The sequence below is a fragment of the Geotrypetes seraphini genome, chromosome 1, assembly GCF_902459505.1.
Source record: "Geotrypetes seraphini chromosome 1, aGeoSer1.1, whole genome shotgun sequence".
NCBI lineage: Eukaryota > Metazoa > Chordata > Amphibia > Gymnophiona > Dermophiidae > Geotrypetes > Geotrypetes seraphini.
Window position 1 is genome coordinate 387395060 of NC_047084.1, and position 17563 is coordinate 387412622.

The 17563-nt window shown below is 45.3% G+C and overlaps 1 protein-coding gene across 2 annotated transcripts in view; it reads left to right on the plus strand.

Moving 5' to 3' along the window:
- TRABD2A (TraB domain containing 2A) overlaps window positions 1-17563 on the plus strand; it is a 349786-nt gene that overhangs the window by 220327 nt on the left and 111896 nt on the right. The gene's annotated exons all lie outside the window — the stretch shown is intronic.

The following is a 17563-nucleotide window of genomic DNA, read 5'->3' on the forward strand; positions in this document are numbered from 1 at the left end:
CTATCTTCTTATTCCCTCTCCTATATCCATCTTTGTAGTTCCTTTCCTCCTAACCTCTGTAAACCGTGCCGAGCTCTGCGCTTGCGGAGATGATGCGGTATACAAACCTAAGGTTTAGTTTAGTTTAGACATACCGGTGCCGGTGGCCAGATGGGGATAAGAAGCGTATTCGGGTAGGTCTGGGGGATTTCAGATAGCGGCGGGGGTGCAACACGAGCGGGGGGTGCTGGATCGCGAGGGGAGGGTGCCGAATCACACGGGGGGGCCTTCGGGGGGAGAAATGCTGGTTCTCGGGGGTGTAGAGCTGCGCCGCTGGCCTCAGGGGGTGGGGGTGGGTGGGAACGTATCAAGCGAGTTTCCCTTAGTTCCGATGGGGAAACTCGCTTTGATATATGAGTATTTTGGTTTACGAGCATGCTTCTGGAACGAATTATGCTTGTAAACCAAGGTACCACTGCATTACATTTTCTAGCATACTCTCACTAGCAAGTTAATAACTCTCTTCACTCTCTGCTGCTTGAAACGTGTGGAGGGGCATAATCAAAAGAAACATCTAAGTCAAATTTGCACGTAGGGTACTAGTTGCTTAAAGTCGGCAGCAGCAAATTGTCCAAAATGGAGGTTTTTTTTTTCAAAAATCGTCTACCTGTACATCCCGGTGTTTAATCGTCCAGACTGCCACTGTGTCTATACCGCATTCTCGACCAAAAATTCATCCAAATGCCCAGAACAAGACCTTTTAGAGGTGGGATACTCAGTCCCTCCTGCTGGAACCCCCAAAGCCGGACCTCACCCCCAAATGTCTGCGGCAGGAGGCGTGCCCAATTCCTCCTGCCACCACCTCGCCCAGACATCCACAAGCAGGAGGGATGCCCAGTTCCCCCCCCACACACACACACCAAAGGGCATGCTCCCCAAGCCCACCTGGACCCCATGGTACCTTTTTTAAGTTAGCCAGCCGGCAGGCCCACATCCAACTGAATGGCGTGCCTGCCCCTTTCTGGTGCATTGTGGGATGCACCGGGGAGGGTCCTAAGGCCCTGATTGGCCCAGGTGCTTGAAGGGGCCTTAGGCACTTGGGCCAACCGGAATCTTAGGCCTCTCTCCCAGTGCATTCTGGGATGCGCTGGGAGTGGCCTAAGATTCTCATTGGTCAGCAGTAGTGAGAAGTTATTCTGAAAATTTTTTTTTTTTCAAGGATGAACCAGTATTTAAAGGGTATTTGAATATAGTACTTTCTCATATTCCCTCCAACCCGATTCATTGACCTTTGTCCCAATCATCCTCCGATCTGCGCATATGAGGGGGGACGGCATTCAAATGTAAGCAGGCAGTGATTCACTAAAAAAAGACTGCAACACGGACTGGGCTGGCTGATCAGCAAACAAGCGACTGCTGGGGACCAGTCATTCACTGCTTTCCGACTGCATCTCTTGCTCTCTGCCCCAACTTTCCAGCTCTCTTCTCCTGCTCTCTCTGCCCCAAGCGCCGCCCTGCTTCTGTCCCGACTCTCCTGCTCTCGCTGCCCTGCTTCTGCCGTGACTCTCCTGCACTCTCTGCCCCCAACTCTCCTGATCTCTCTGCCCTGAGCACTGCCCTGCTTCTGCCCCGGCCTTCCCCCGTAGTGCGAGCCCATGGTTTTAACCTGCGGATTTAAAGCAGGTTAGAACCATGGGCTCGCTAAAAAGTTAAAATTTAAAGTAAAAAAAAAAAAAGGTTGTTGCTCTTTAAGCATGCGCAGACCATCTATAGATGGTCTGTGTATGCGTCAGGATCACTATAGAGCGATACGGGCGCTCGGGGGCATGATTCCAATTGCCCTCATTTGCATGAGGGTGATTAATGAATCAATCCCTCGGACACGGATCGGATCAGATCCCTAATGGATCAGATCCAATCCAATCTGTGCTCTTAGTGAATCTGGGCCTAACTTTCTAAATTCTGACCCTTACCTTAAGTGTCAGTTTGCAGAAAGGAAATTCTATGTTTTATATCCACGTCATTCTATTTTTGGTTGGGCTGAAAACTTTTCAGTACTTACCTTGTAGTTCAATTCCTCTCTCTGGCCTGAATTTGCAAAAGGAAACTGCAGGAAGTGATAACTAGTTTCATATTTGAAGTGTTTACAGAATCTTGTCGAAGGAGCAGTATGTTTGCCATGCTAGAAACCAAAGACAGCAAAAATCTTTTAGGTAAATCCTTTTTATTGAGCTAATGTCAAACATTACTAGTTTCAAGAACTATGCTCCCTTGATCGGGTTAAAAAAAACCCCCCAGCAGGAATGAAGGAACGTTTTAGTTCCTCTAGTTTTAGAGTGTGCACTGGTAGCCTTTGGCTTCCATAGCAATCTTTGAGCATCTGACAACGTTCTTTGCCGTTTTGAAAGGATCTTTTTCTCAGCACTTTTCGGGCGCATTAGCATGACAAAGATGGATTATTGACTTTCATAGACATCCTGCCTTTGATTTGAGGCGGGAACGTGCGTGCTCACAGAAGGAATAGTCCTCTTCAGGAAAGAGGGGAAAGACGAGTTGCCAAAAAAGCCCCAAATGACGATGTATGTAACGGGTATAAAAAAAGGGGAACCCGCAAGCAATTTCAGTTCATTTAGGAACTTTTTTTTTCCTAGTAAACGCAGTTGTGGTGAGGAAGAAGTTCTCCCAAACTCTAATTCGGTGACTGCATAGTCCTCAAAGCAGAGAGTTGAAGGGGGGAAAGAACAGAAGATGAAGCAAATGATCCAACAGATGTGAGAGTTTTTGTTTTGAAGAGTTGGAGGCTGGCGGGGTGGTGATCGGCTAATTTGAGTTGCATAATGCCAGGTTCTTTTCATATGTAGAGTGGCGCTTTGATCTGACGTGGATGAAAGTGCTGAAAAGTGGAGAGGGCGGCAGGGGTTCTTTTGTCTTTGACAAAAAAGGCATCTGCCGGACTCTAACCCTCTCTTCCCCACCCCCATTAGCCGAGAAGGCTGCTCCAACAATACCGGGAAAGGGGACAAGTGTCTCCTGACAGCTGAGGAAATCTGAGAGAGCAGAATGAGGCCTGAAGCAATATGTATACCAGAGAGCTTAATCGATTTTTTCCACAGTACAAAAAAAAAAAAAAAAAAGGAGAGAGAGTGCGAGGCAAGACAAGAAACCAGGGTAAAAGAGAAGGTTGGAGAAGAAAGCCTTCTAATAAACTTGTTACTTTTGTTCTCCCAATACATCTTTTCGGAAAGCTTTGATGCTGGTGTGAATGCATCTTTATAGGGAAGAATGGAGGAAATCTAAGAAAACCTTTCCATAGAAGAACAAATATAGGCTGATTTCCTTTTGACCAATAAGTGGGAACGTTTTTATTATTATTATTTTTAATAAGACTGCTAAACTATACTGCCAGCCACAGAAGCATTCTATCAGCATACAGGTTATTGTGACAACAAAACTTTACAGTCAAAGCTTTTTAATTCAATTAAGTCTCAAAGGAAATTAGTGTGAGACCAATTTAATGCGCTCCAAACTCCCTTTGTCTCGTTCTGTCTTTCTTCTATTTATATTATTTTTTCCAGAATTGGTTTGTTGGTTTTGTTTTTTTTTGCTTGTTTTCTCTATTCTCTGTTACTCATCTCACTTTTTATTCTTCAACTAAACAAGAGGTCTGTGTAGAATGTAAAAGAACATGATAGAATGAGCATCTACAAGCCAAAACTTTCAGAGCTGATTTTATTTAGCCAATACATTTCAGCATCATATTATTTAAGCTTAGGATTTTACAGCATGGCCCAGAGAAATGCATTCATGAGACTGACCAGTTCACTCACTTCTCTTCATATTTAATATAGTACATTTATGGATTCATTATTTCTCTCTTACTGATATGAACTAAAAGACAGTAGTTTAATTGGGCAAATCAAAGCATTTTGGAAAGACCTGAACAATCCCTATATACAATACGGAATACGCTTATGGCAAAAATGGCATTTGTTGTACAATCCTACTCTATTCCTGAACAAGTGGGTAGTCAATCTCATCTCACGAGATATCTTGTAGGAAGCTTCATTTATATATTTTTGCTTCTCCTCTCTTACCTCGGAACAGCCCTCTGACTTCCAGTTAGTTGTCTTCCTACAAGTGAGACATAAGAGCTAGTCTTCTCTGCTCATGTTTATTTTTTTTCTTTAACCAGTATTTTCGCAGATTTGTGTTTTTGTGCTGCAGAGCTTCATGTACTATTCTAAATTGAACCCATTTAAATTCCATTTTAAGTCACCTTGAACCTATTTAGGCACAGTGCAACTCAGAAATATCAGATTAGATTAGAGGTTCCCTGCGGGGACAGCTCTAGCTGCAGGAGATCACAGACTTTACTGGCAAAGTCTTCTAGGGGGTTGGCTGCTTTGCACCCACTTGGACAGCCTGCGTTCACAGATCAGGGCTCAGGGACCATTTCCTTGGGAGTGTTGCTCACCCCAGGTTCGTCTGCTAATGGGTTGGAGTGCAAGCTGCGTGGCTCTATTGAGGTGTATCCAGAAATGGGACAGACTGCATTCCTCCACCCATTCACATGTGCAGCATTTGTGGGTGAGGTTCCAAGGCTTGTTGAGGCAGATGATCTCCCTATAAGCTGTTTCAGCTTACATCTTGCAGCTCCCAGAACACTGCATTGCACAGTGAGTATCAGACTGATAGCCTGTGAGATCGATTTGGGGGGGATCCAGATTTGGTTTGGGGGTGTATCCAGATTAAACTGCTGGGAGTTAGCCCTAGGTTCCCCCCATCCCAAAAATCCTTAAATTGCTATGTTTTTGACAATCAATTTGAATTTTCCAGGATGTTTTATGTTCAAAATCGCTCTGGCAGTGGCCATCTTGGATTTTCTCGATTTAAATTAAAAGCTTTCATCTGCTTTTAAACACTTCGTTTTTGCAAAAAAAACAACAACCCCAAAACACCAGGTCAAATGGACTCCTCAGGGCAGAATACCTCGGATTCATGCCCAATTTGTGGTAGATTTCTGTCAGGCGAGCATCTGTATTCTACTTGCTGTATGGCATGTGAGCTGGGGAGGTAACATTGCTTTAGCCCTCCCTGCCCCTTTGGGGGGGGGGTCTACCGCTCAGTCCATCTAAAGACCATCTAAAAGGTTCAAAATTAGGCCAAGGACAGCACAAGTGTGTCCCTGGCAAAACGCAGCTGTGATTCAACACCTAAAGGCCACAAGAGCTCCAAGAAGGGTTCAGAGGAGGTGGCTGCCCCTCAGGGTCAAGGTTTTCCTCTGGAATTTATTAATATGCTGCTTCAGACTTATCTAGCCAAAATGAATTTGACAAATCCGCCTACCAGGGCATCTCTATTGGCATTGGGGGCCCGTTCTTCTAGTGACATGGGTTCCCAGCAACATGGCCATATGCAGTCAGGGGATAATCCACTGACAGATGATTCAGATGACTCAGATGATGTTCTCATGCCTTTGTTTTTTCAGGCAGGCACTTCCACAGCGAGGCATTTGGCTGCAGTCACCAGTCTCCAGGACCTGGATCTGGGAGATGCTCCAGATCTTGGGGAGGATCCCACTGTGCGGAGACTATTCAAGTCTTCCATATTGATAGGGATTATTTCAGAATCCCTTCAGAAACTGAAATTGAAGGCTAGCCAGTTTTTGGTAGTGCAGTGCTCTCTTATGAGTAGCATGAAGCTGCAGTCTTCCTCCGGATGTACCAGGAGGTCCTCTGAGAATGTCCAAGGCCCTGTCCAAGCTCTATCCGATGGCGGAGACAGTTAATCAGTGTTTTGTTTCTTCCAAGGTGCAAGTCACCAAGCATACTTCTCTTCCCAGTGAAGGTGGTGTGGTATTGAAGGATGCACAAGATCATATAATCAATTTCGTGCTGAAAAGGGATTTTGATTCCGCAGCCTCAGGTTTGAGAACGGCCTTGGTATCATGTTTTGTTGATGGAACCTGTCACTCCAAGCTGTGTCATGATCCTGACACCATTGTGCTCAAGGATCTTTCATTTTTGATTTCTGGAGTGGACAATGTGGCTGATGCCCTGTGTGACTTATTCAGAGTGGTACGCAAGCTGTTGGCTTACTCTATCTCCGTGTGCCAGCTGTTGTGGATAACACAGTGGTCCGGTGATTCTTCATTCAAGGCAACCCTCAGTAAACTACCCTTTAAGGGACAATTATTGTTTGGTAAGGGTCTGGATGTTATGGCTAGTGTGCAGGACTGTAAATCTAAGTCTTTGCTGGCTTTAGTCTCCTAGGGGACTGGGGCATTCTAGTTTTTGTCCCTCTAGGCAATATTGTCAGTTCTCCAGAGGTCCCTTGGGTCAAAGATCTTGTCAGAGCAGCAAATAAAGGTTTGGTGGAGCTAGGTGACCACAATCTTCGGGAGTTAGCTGTACTTCCACTCCAAAGAAGCAGTTATAATGCCAGGCCCTTGGCTGACCCTCCACAGATTGGAGGGAGGCTCTTGGTATTCCTGGAGGACTGGGCAGACATCACCACAGATTGCTGGGAGCTGGACATTCTGTAATATGGGTACAAGCTCAAGTTTTATCGGCCTCATCCAGAATTTTTTCTGGACTCTCCAGTGGGGAGACCAGACAAAGAGGCCAAAGTCAGAGCAACTGTCCAGAGATTGCTGGATATTGTGCCAAAGAGAGGCTCTGAAGACTAGAGACCAATCCTGGATCTCAACATGGTCATTGTGACCCTCAGAATTCCTTGATTAATAGAAATGGTGAGGAAGGAGATCACCTTGATAGCGCCAAGGGAATTTCTGGCCTCTTAGGATTTGACAGAGGCCTAACTTCATATTCCCATTTTTCCAGATCACAGAAGGTACTTGAGGTTCCACATCTTGCAACAGCACTTCCAGTTTGCAGCCTTACCCTTTGGGCTTGTGACAGTGCTTCGGACCTTTACCAGGGTGATGGTGGTTATGGCCTACCTACAAAGACTCAGGATTTGAGTTCATCTGTATCTGGACAATTGTCTACTCAGGACCCAGTCAGAGTCCAAAGGACACCAAGCAGTGCACCAGGTTATCCAATTGCTGCAGAAACTAGGCTGGGTGGTCAACTTTTGGAAGTCAGCTTGTTCCAATGCAAGACCTAAAATACTTGGGGGTCCATTTTGCCAAGGGAATGAACAAAGTGTTTCTTCCCAAGTTAGAACATAAGAATTGCTATACTGGGACAGACCAAAGGTCCATCAAGCTCAGTATCCTGCTTCCAACAGTAGCCAACCCAGGTCCCAACTAACTAGATCCCAAGTAGTGAAACAGATTCTATGATGCTTATCTTAGGAATAAGCAGTGGATTTCCCCAAGCCATCTCAATAATGGCACCAGGAGAAGCTTCACCAGTTGATATGTTCCCTTCTGGACACTCCAGCCCCAACATCCTGGAAAACAGAGGAGAGTAAACAGTGCCACAGGAGTCTGTACTCGGACCGGTGCTGTACTGGGACCGGTGCTGTTTAACTTATTTATAAATGATCTGGAAATTGGAACAACAAGTTAGGTGATTAAATTTGCAGATGACCCTAACTGTTCAAAGTTGTTAAAATGCATGCAGATTGTGAAAAATTGCAGGCAGGCCTTAGGAAATTGGAAGACTGGGCATCCACGTGGCAGATGAAATTTAATTTGGACAAATGCAAAGTGATGCACATTGATAAGAATAACCTGAATCACAGTCCATTTTGTCAGGGTCCACCTTGGGGGTTAGCAGCCAAGAAAAGGATCTGGGTGTCATCGTAAACAATACGATGAAACCTTCCACCCAATATGCAGCGGCGGCCAAAAAGAAAAACAGGATGCTAGGAGTTATTTTAAAAAAGGGTCCTGCCCTAAGTGTCAACTGGGATGCAATTCATTTTTTCATGCATTTTGGGGTTACCCTCAAGTGAAAGTTTTTTGGAGGGCCGTACTCCGCTTCCTGGAAGGGCTTATTGGCCACTCTATTCCGATGTTGCCGGTATGCTTGCTTTTGGATAGATATGAATCTTTGCGAGTGCCTACTCGGGGACATCGGATGCTGATCCGGAAAGCTGCAGTTATAGGAAAGAAGATCATACTTAGCGTTTGGATGCAAGCGACCGCACCTGCTTACTGGGCTTGGAGGAATCGCTTTCATAATTTGATGCTTTTGGAGCAGCACCATGCTTGTTTATCCTTCAAGCGGAAGAAAGTTTTTCTGCAGACTTGGGACTCCTATATTCAATCGCTGTCCCCTAGGGCCAGAGGTCTGGTCTTAAATTCCTTTTAGCTGACGATACAGTATGTCCTTGGCGGTTCCCCCCTGGTTGGCTGGTATCCTGTTTGGCTGAGTGTGGATAGTGGGTGTGGATGATCTGGTGTGAGTGGTATGTTCATTGGGTAGGGAGGGGTTTGCTTCTGGGAGGGGGAGTGGTTGGGGTGAGGGTGACTGGTTTGGTGCTGGCTGGGCGGCATAAGAACATAACCTGTTCAGCAGTCTCTCTGTTTTTTCTCTGCTAGTTTGGGGGGGTATGGGTAGAGATTCGGGGCTCCTTTGGGGGGGAGGATGTGGTTGCATTTGTGAGTGGGCGGGGGTTTGTCCTTGGGTGTATTTGAAAATTTGATCTTGATGTACTTTTGGTGTTGTCGCCCCTTTTTTTTTTTGTACTCCTGTTTGATGTTGTATATTTGCTGATGGTACATCAATAAAATATGATTTACATTTAAAAAAAAGGGATGGTTAAGAAGACTAAGAATGTTATAATGACCCTGTATTGCACCATGGTGTAACCTTATCTGGAGTATTGCGTTCAATTGTGGTCTCCTTATCTCAAGAAAGATATAGTGATGCTAGAATAGGTTCAAAGAGCGACCAAGATGATAAAGGTAATGGAGCTCCTCTCATATGAGGAAAGACTTAAAAAGTTAGGGCTCTTCAGCTTGGAAAAGAGATGACTGAAGGGAGATATGATTGAAGTCTACAAAATCCTGAGTGGAATAGAATGGGTACAAGTGGATTGATTTTTCACTCGTCAAAAATTACAAAGACTAGGGGACACTCAATGAAGTTACAGGGAAAATACTTTTAAAACCAATAGGAGGAATTTTTATTTCACTCGGAGAATAGTTAAGCTCTGGAACACATTGCCAGAGGTTGTGGCAAGAGCAGATAGTACAGCTGGTTTTAAGAAAGGTTTGGACATTTTCCTGAAAGAAAAGTCAGTCTGTTATTGAGGAAAACATGGGAGAAGCCACTGCTTGCTCTGGATCTGTAGCATGGAATATTGCTACTCCTTGGGTTTTGGCCAGGTACTAGTGACCTGAATTGGCCACCGTGAGAATGGGCTACTGGGCTTTATGGACCATTGGTCTGACCCAGTAAAGCTATTCTTATGTTCTTAAATCCTCTCTCTTTTTCGAAAAGAGTTCCCCTCCGTGGCTTGAGATGGGTGATTCTTATGACAGATGACAGCCTTTATGGCTGGAGCTCACATTGAGAGGGACATCCAGTTCAGGGACACTGGTCCTCTTCCCAGACGAGGTGGTCAATCAACCGCTTAGAGCTTTGGGCCATTTGGCTGGCACTTCTGAAATTCAAGAGCACCTTTCCAAATAGGGCAGTTTGAATTCTCGGACAATGCCACGGTGGTAACCTATATCAATCACCAACAGGGCACCCCTATGCCTGGAAGCCCATATGTTCTTTCGATGGGTGGAAGCCCATCTTCTCGTGCTCTCTGCAGTGCATGTAGCAGCAGTGGGCAATGTACAAGCAGATTTTCTCTACCAGCAGACCCTGGATCCCGGGAAATGGTCACTGACCCAGGAGGCCTTCACATGTATAATGAAGTGGTGTGAACATCCAACATTTGAACTAGCATGAAGGCAACTCAGTTCTTCAGATGAAGGCACGAGCCATGAAGTGAAGGTCTAAATGCCATGGTTTGACCTTGTCCAAAGCTGATCTTCTCTATGCTTTCCCTCTGTGGGCCATGATAAGCATCTTTTACATAGACATGATAGGCGAAAAGAACGGTGGCAGTAGCGAAAAAGACAAACAGAATGCTAGGAAAAGGGCAAACAGAATACTAGGAATGATTAAGAAGGGGATCACGAATAGATCGGAGAAGGTTATCATGCCGCTGTACCAGGCCATGGTACGCCCCCACCTGGAATACTGCGTCCAGCACTGGTCACCGTACTTGAAGAAGGACTCAAAAGGGTCCAGAGAAGAGCAACTAAAATGGTCAAGGGGCTGGAGGAGTTGCCGTACAGTGAGAGATTAGAGAAATTGGGCCTCTTCTCCTTTGAAAAGAGGAGACTGAGAGGGGACTTGATCAAAACATTCAAGATAATGAAGGGAATAGACTCAGTAGATAAAGATAGGTTGTTCACCCTCTCCAAGGTAGGGAGAACCAGAGGGCACTCTCTAAAGTTAAAAGGGGATAGATTCTGTACAAACGTAAGGAGGTTCTTCTTTACCCAGAGAGTGGTGGAAAACTGAAATGCTCTTCTGGAGGCTGTTAAAGGGGAAAACACCCTCCAGGGATTCAAGACAAAGTTAGACAAGTTCCTGCTCAACCAGAATGTACACAGGTAAGGCTAGACTCAGTTAGGGCACTGGTCTTTGACCTAAGGGCCACCACAGGAGTGGACTGCTGGGCATGATGGACCACTGGTCTGACCCAGCAGCGGCAATTCTTATGTTCTTATGTTCACACAAGGGAAGGGTGATTCTAGTGGCTGAGATGCCTGTGATATGCAGACCTAGTACATCTATAGCAGGGCCACGGTCTCAAGCTTCCCTGTCATCCCTGGCTCCTCACACAGTGGCCAATTGCTCTGCAGGATCCGGACCACTATGGTCTTACGGCATGGCTCTTGAATATGCAGCACTAGGGCACAAGGGTTTACTTGGGTGGAGTAGTTGCTACCATTTAGAGGAGTAAGAAGCGGTCAACCATAGCTCCATATGTGAAAGCCTGGAAATGTTTACAATCCTGGTGCATTCAGAGGAACTGAGACTCGAGCTCCGCATCAATCCTGGTGGTACCCATCTTTCCCAAAAGGGTCTGGTAAAGAGTCTAGCAGTTGGCTCTCTCAGAGTGCATATAGCTGTGCTTTCTTGCTTTGGGCCCAAACTCCATAAGAGCATCCTTGTGGCTCATCTTGAGGTAGTTAGATTTTTAAAGGGCGCACTGTGTCATCGCCCTCCTCTGCTGCAGCCTTTTCTGACTTGGACTCTTAATCTAGTTCTCAGGACACTTGCATGTCCACCCTTTCAACCACTGGAACAAGCTTCCTTGTTGGACATTTCCATCAAAATGGTGTTTTTGGTGGCCATTACCTCCACCTTGGAGAGTGTCAGAACTTCAGGCTTTTTCAAGCAGAGATCATTTTCTTAGGATTACAGAATCAGGCATGAATTTATGCACAGTCCACTCTTTCTTCTTGAAAGTGGTTTCCAGCTTTCACATCTATCATGAAGTACGCTCACTGGCATGCTCATCCTCGGGTTCGAGGAATCAAGATAGGGGGCTAAAATCTCTGGTTGTGTGCAGGCATTTGCTACAGTACTTAGAGGTCACAAATGAATTTTGATTGTCAGATCATCTGTTTGTTCTGACCCAGCATCGAAGGATTCATACGGCCATTGCTTCCAACTATATTGGAACTAGGGAATGTCCTCCTATCTCGAAACAGCCCCACTACAGGTGAAGCATTGCTTCCTCATGGATGGATTCTTCGACAGTTTCCCCAGAAGAAATTTGTAAAACTTGGTTTTACTTGGTTCTTCTCTGCATTCATTCATGAAGTTTTACAGAATAGACGTGGCAGTCAAGCGGGGTTCCGTATGTGGATTTTAAATTCTGTTAGCAGGCTTATCAGTCCCACCCTAAGTTTGAGAGACTATGTTAACATCCTGAAGGTTGAGGAATAGAGTGGGGTTGTACATGAAGGAAAGATTAGGTTCTTACCTCAGTAATCTTTCTTGTAAACTCTCATTTTATTCCTGAAGCCTGCCCTGTCGGCTATAAACTTGCCTGCTGTCTGCCTTGATAGGTAATGGCAATTTGGTCTTCTTGTTTCATTGTCCAGCCTTACCAAGAATACAATCTGCGTATTCCGCATTGTTCAATCCAAAGGTTTTCTATATAGCATTCTTTTACAGTTTTAGTGCAGGTTGAGCTCTAATTGTTAAATTATTTGTTCTTGATCCAAGATGGTGTTCAGGTCAGACGCTAGGCGGGGAGCTTCTCGCTAGCGTTCTCTAAAACCCTCTTCCCCTTTACCTTTTGGAGTGCGGTTTGCTGCATGACGCTTGAATACCCCCAATTATTGATTTGTAGCCGGTGTTTGTGATTTCTCTCAGCGGGCCCTGAACGACGCTGTAGGACCAGGCGATAGACGGGACCCAAAATAGGGAAGAGGACAGGGGTAACCTGGCTGACTCCTCCGGGACCTCCAAGACCTTAATTCAGACGACGCTAGATGGAGGGATCACCCGCCAGCCTGGGGAGACTGCCCCGACTCTGGCAGGAACGCTGAGTATATCGGCAAACCTTAGTGATGATCGGGTTTCCCTTAGTCCGATCCAGGGGCGAAGTCCTGCCCAACCCGGAAGAAGAAGCCCTGCAGTGAGTGTGGCTAGGCAATCTACACAGGAAGGTAGTGTATTGAACATCCCCGGAGGAGCAAAGGAAGAAGAACTTTCCACTGAAGCCCAGACATCGGCTCTCTATGCAGAAGTGGGGGAAAATCCAACTTCTGTGAGTAACATTCAGTTTGGACAATTGACTAAGTCTGCAGTAGTAAATTTAGAGGAACTGTGGAGGGCTATTGAAATCATGGACTCTAACCTCCAAAAGGCAATGACCATGGTTCAGCATGATTATGTCTCTGTCAGCTCTCAGGTAGGGGCCCATGAGAAAATGTTAAAGCAACAGGGAGATGATATAAAAAGACATGAAGAACAGATCATTCAAATAAAAAAAAATGTAGAAATGGAGATTATTAAAGAAAGATCTTTTGTTTTTTTAAAAATCTTGAATATATGGAAAATAAGCAGGGAAGAAACAACTTAAGATGGTTAAATTTTCCTAAATCTCCAGTATTATCTCCAATTGAGATGTTGCTTAAATATTTCACAGAAATTTTAATGATTCCGCAAGAAAATTTACCACCTATAACTGGGCTCAATATATATCTCCAGGGAAGATAGTTCAAGCCCTACTGAAACTAACAGAAAAGGGAGACATGAACGTAACAGAATTTTGGATAACTCTCTGGAAGTAGTCACAGAGAGATCCACTCTCTTGGTGACATTTGCCCTGGATCATGACAGAGACTTACTTTTTAGACTTTACTTTAGGCATATGAACGATAAGTTCTATGGTTCGACAATTCAGATTTTTCCAGATGTTGCTCAAGTGACACAGAAAAGGATAAAGGAGTTTCTACTTCATAAACCCAGGGTTTTGGCTCTGGGTATATCCTTTATTTTGACATTTTCGGTGAAGTGCTGTGTTTCACTACAGGGAAAATTTTTTTTATTTTTTGAACCAAAGCAACTGTTGGAATTTATTGTGGCTAAGGAAGGGGGTGGAGTGGTGATAAGTCCAATAGCCCCTCCTGCAGTTTAAGACCAGGCTCTTGGGGTTTTCTATCATTGTCTCCTGAGCTGTTCGTAAGATGGAATATATTTCCTTAACAATTTAATTCTAATACTCGGATCTTTATTTTATTTTAGTGGATTAAATAATCAATAATCATTTTCTTTTCATGCACTACTGATATAAGTGGTGCTAGGATTATAATTCCATGGTTTTCTATTATAAATCTGTATTTAAGTATTGATTTGCTTGTTTATGATTTGAAAAGTTGAATAAATAAAAAAATTTTAAAAAATTATTTGTTCTTTTTTCTTGCAAATGTTACAAGAAATCTTGCAAAATCTTACAAAATCACAATTTTGAGCCAATCGGAGCTTTAGAACCCTCCCACTGCATCCCAAGATGTATCGGGAGGGGTAAAGCCCATCATTCTGAGCATGTGGCCCAATAGACAGAAGGGAGTGGGCTTCCTTCCTACCTCTCCTACCGATTTGTCATCTGAAGGTATGGGGGAAGTCGGGGGGGGCAGGGATGTCATGGGGATCCAAGGATGTTGGAGGGGGGTCCAGGAATGCTGACAGATGTGTATGTGTGTGGGGAAGGGAAATTTTGGTGGTCCGGGAATGTTGGGGGGGGTGTCCATGGATGTTGGGGGATGTCTGAGATCCAGGGATGTCGGGAGGATGTTTATGGGAGGAATGTAGGGCTAGGCAGCTCTTTTTTTATTTGGTTAGTTTGGAGGTGTACTGGAGGGGATCAATGCCTAGGAGGGAGGAAGGAAGAGAGGAATCTCCCTGCTAGCTCAGCTGATCATGCCGGGGGAATCCCCATCATCTGAGCCGGCACTACCAGACAAGATAGTTGGGTGCATCTGCAAAACTTGTTTTTGTGCATTTTTCATGTGGATATTTTTATTTTTGAAAATGGCCAAAAAAGATAGACATACTAAGAAGCAAAACGTCTATATAGGTCATTTTTAAAAATAAAAGATAGACGTCTAGCTGTTATGAAAATGGACATTTTCTCTACTGGATTTCTGGATGTTTTTTCCAAAGCGTCCAAAATTAGACTTAGACGTCCTATTGAAAATGCCCCTCCATGTATATAACTGTTTGAAACACCCCTGCCACCCCACCCCCCCACCCCCTTCCATTTAGGATACATGCTAGAGAATGACACGGTGGCGGTTTACCCGCGGCCACCGCATTTTAGCCGCGGGTCACCCGCCGAAAACGGGGAAGAAAACTAGCAGTCGCTGCGGCGACGGGGACAAGGCCATTCACCGCCCGCAGGGCGGTGAATGGTCTTGTCCCCGCAGTGAGGCATGAAGGATCGCACGGTCCCCGCAACTCACACCCGCCTGCCCAATCGATTCTAGTGTTTAGCCAGCTCTCTCCCTTCTCCTCACCTTAGTTTGTAGATTTTCTTTTTCGGCGACCCGCACACTATCAGAGAGCCGCGCACCCGCTGCTGCTCAGTTTCGATCTTCTGCTCTGACGCAACCGGAAACAGGAAGTTGCAGCAGAGCAGAAGATTGAACACTGAGCAGCCGCGCGTGCGCGGCTCTTTGGGAAAGCGTGCAGGTCGCCGAAAAAGAAAACCTATAAACTAAGGTGAGGAGAGAAGGGAGAGAGCTGGCTAAACACTAGGATCGATTGGGCAGGCAGGTAGTGGCTGCGGGGACCGTGCGATCGCTAGTGTTCCCGGCTCAAATTGGAAGGAGGGAGTGAAAGGGAAAAGGATTCTGGGCCAAGGGGATGAAGTCGGAAAGAAAAACCCACAGCAGGAAAGAAAGGGAAGGACTGGCAGGTGAGCCAGATGCTAGAAGCAGGGGGGGGGAAGAAAGAGGGAAAAAAGCTAGATGGGGTTGAAAAGAAGAGACACACTGGTATGGAAGAGGAAGATAGGGGAAATCTGGACACAGGAAGGTAACAGAAAGAGGGGAAATTATGTGCATGGGGCATAGGGACAGAGACATAAAGGGGACATGCCATGGGGATGGTATATGGACACAGGGGGGGCAATGACAGATACATAGGGGAGATATTAGAAATGGAGAAAATAGGAGCACAGAAGCGAGATGGTTTGTGGGGATGGGACAGGGACCGAGCTTGCAGGCTCCAGTGGCTTGCACAAATTACATTGTAACGTGCCATGAAAATAAGAGGAAGGAAGGTAGATAGGCCACGCGAGAGGAGCTGAAGGGTAGTAGAAAGGAACAGATGGTAAAGGAGGGAGGGAAGGGTGGTGGTGGAAAGGAATAGAACGGACATTGAAGGAGGGTGGAGAGGAACAGACCCCCAAGGGAAATGTGGAAGACAGAGTGGGAAGAAGACAGATGCCAGACTATGCGGGAGCGGAGGGAAGAAGATGGGTGCTAGACCAATTGGGGGGGGGGGTTAAGGGAGAGGCACAGTAACAGCAAATGGAAGACGCAGAGAGAAGACACACAGTGGATGGAAGGAATTCAATGAGAAGATGTGGAAAGCAGAAACCAGACAACAAAGGTAGAAAAAAAAATTATATTTATTTATTTATTTTTTGCTTTAGGATAAAATAGTATATTAGTTGTGTTGATAAAAATTTATAAACAAAGCCCTGCCAGCTGAACATCTCTTTCTCTAGTTCAGCAGCAGGAACTTTGATTTATAAGAAAGGAATAAGCTAAATATTACAGTACTAAGGCTTATATGGATGACGGGGCGGTGAATGGGATGGCAGTGGCGGTGACGGGGCGGTGAAAGGGATGGCGGTGACGGTGACGGGGCGGTGAAGGGAACGGCGGTGACGGGGCGGTGCAGAGGATGGTGGGCCGGTGACAGGGCGGTGACGGGGACAGATTTTTTCCCCGTGTCATTCTCTAATACATGCTATTTATATACTGCTTATATATCCCAAGGGGATTGTAAACAGTACATTGAATGGTGAGCAGATGCTCTAAGGGCTCCTTTTACTAAGCTGTGCTAGTGTTTTTAGCGCACGCTAACCCTGCGCTATACAAAAAATACTAATGCAAGCTCTATGGAGGCGTTAGTGTGTAGTGCATGCAGCAATGTAGCGTGTGCTAAAACCGCTAGCGCAGCTTAGTAAAAGGAGCCCTAAGTGTTTCTCTATCAGTCCCAGTAGGCTCACAATCTATATATGGTACCTGGAGCAATGGATGGTTAAGGCTCCAATGTTCAAAGGTCTGCTGTGCAAGTAAAACTGGTTGTAGCTAGTTTTACTTGCATGGCAGCTCAGCTTCTAATGCGCAAAAGGGCTCTTAGAGGTTTTTATCTATCGCGGTAGCAGCCACAAAGAACCCTATGCAAATGCATTACAAAGAATTCATTAATATTAAAATGAGTTCTCCATGTGATGCACAAAAGAGAATGCCGACCTCTTACTAATGAAAATGTTATGGGAGGTCTGGAGCTGCCAGTAGCAGTTTGTGCACCTGTTATGTGACTGCATGTCCTGCTCCTATGGGCAGAATGCAGCTGTTAGGTATGGGACATACGCTCACATAACAGACACAAAATAGTTGCATTCAAATCACTGCAAAACTTTGCTCAGGATCAAACCCACAACCTTAGGCTGCTGAGGCAGGAATTCTAACCACTAAGCCACTACTCTTGTGCTTGAGCTCTGGTAAACAACAACAAAAAACCTTCTAGCCTCGGCCATTTTCTCTTTTTTTTAAATCAGCGCTCAAGCACAACCCTACACAGTGTGGAGAAGTGACTTAGTGGTTAGCTCCTGCCTCAGCAGCCTGAGGTTGTGAGTTTGATCCTGGGCAAGCCACAAATTTTGAAAAAAGTGTTTGCTAGCTCTGGTGATCAGGAGCTGTACTGGACCAATTTTCTCTTCTGCACAGGTGTCAGGCATAGTTCCTTCCTCTTTTACCAGGCTGCTCAGCACAAACAGCATGCATATAATTTGCAATCTATTTGTGGTGAGCATAACCCAGAAAAACAAAATCACTCCCAGTATTTTTTAC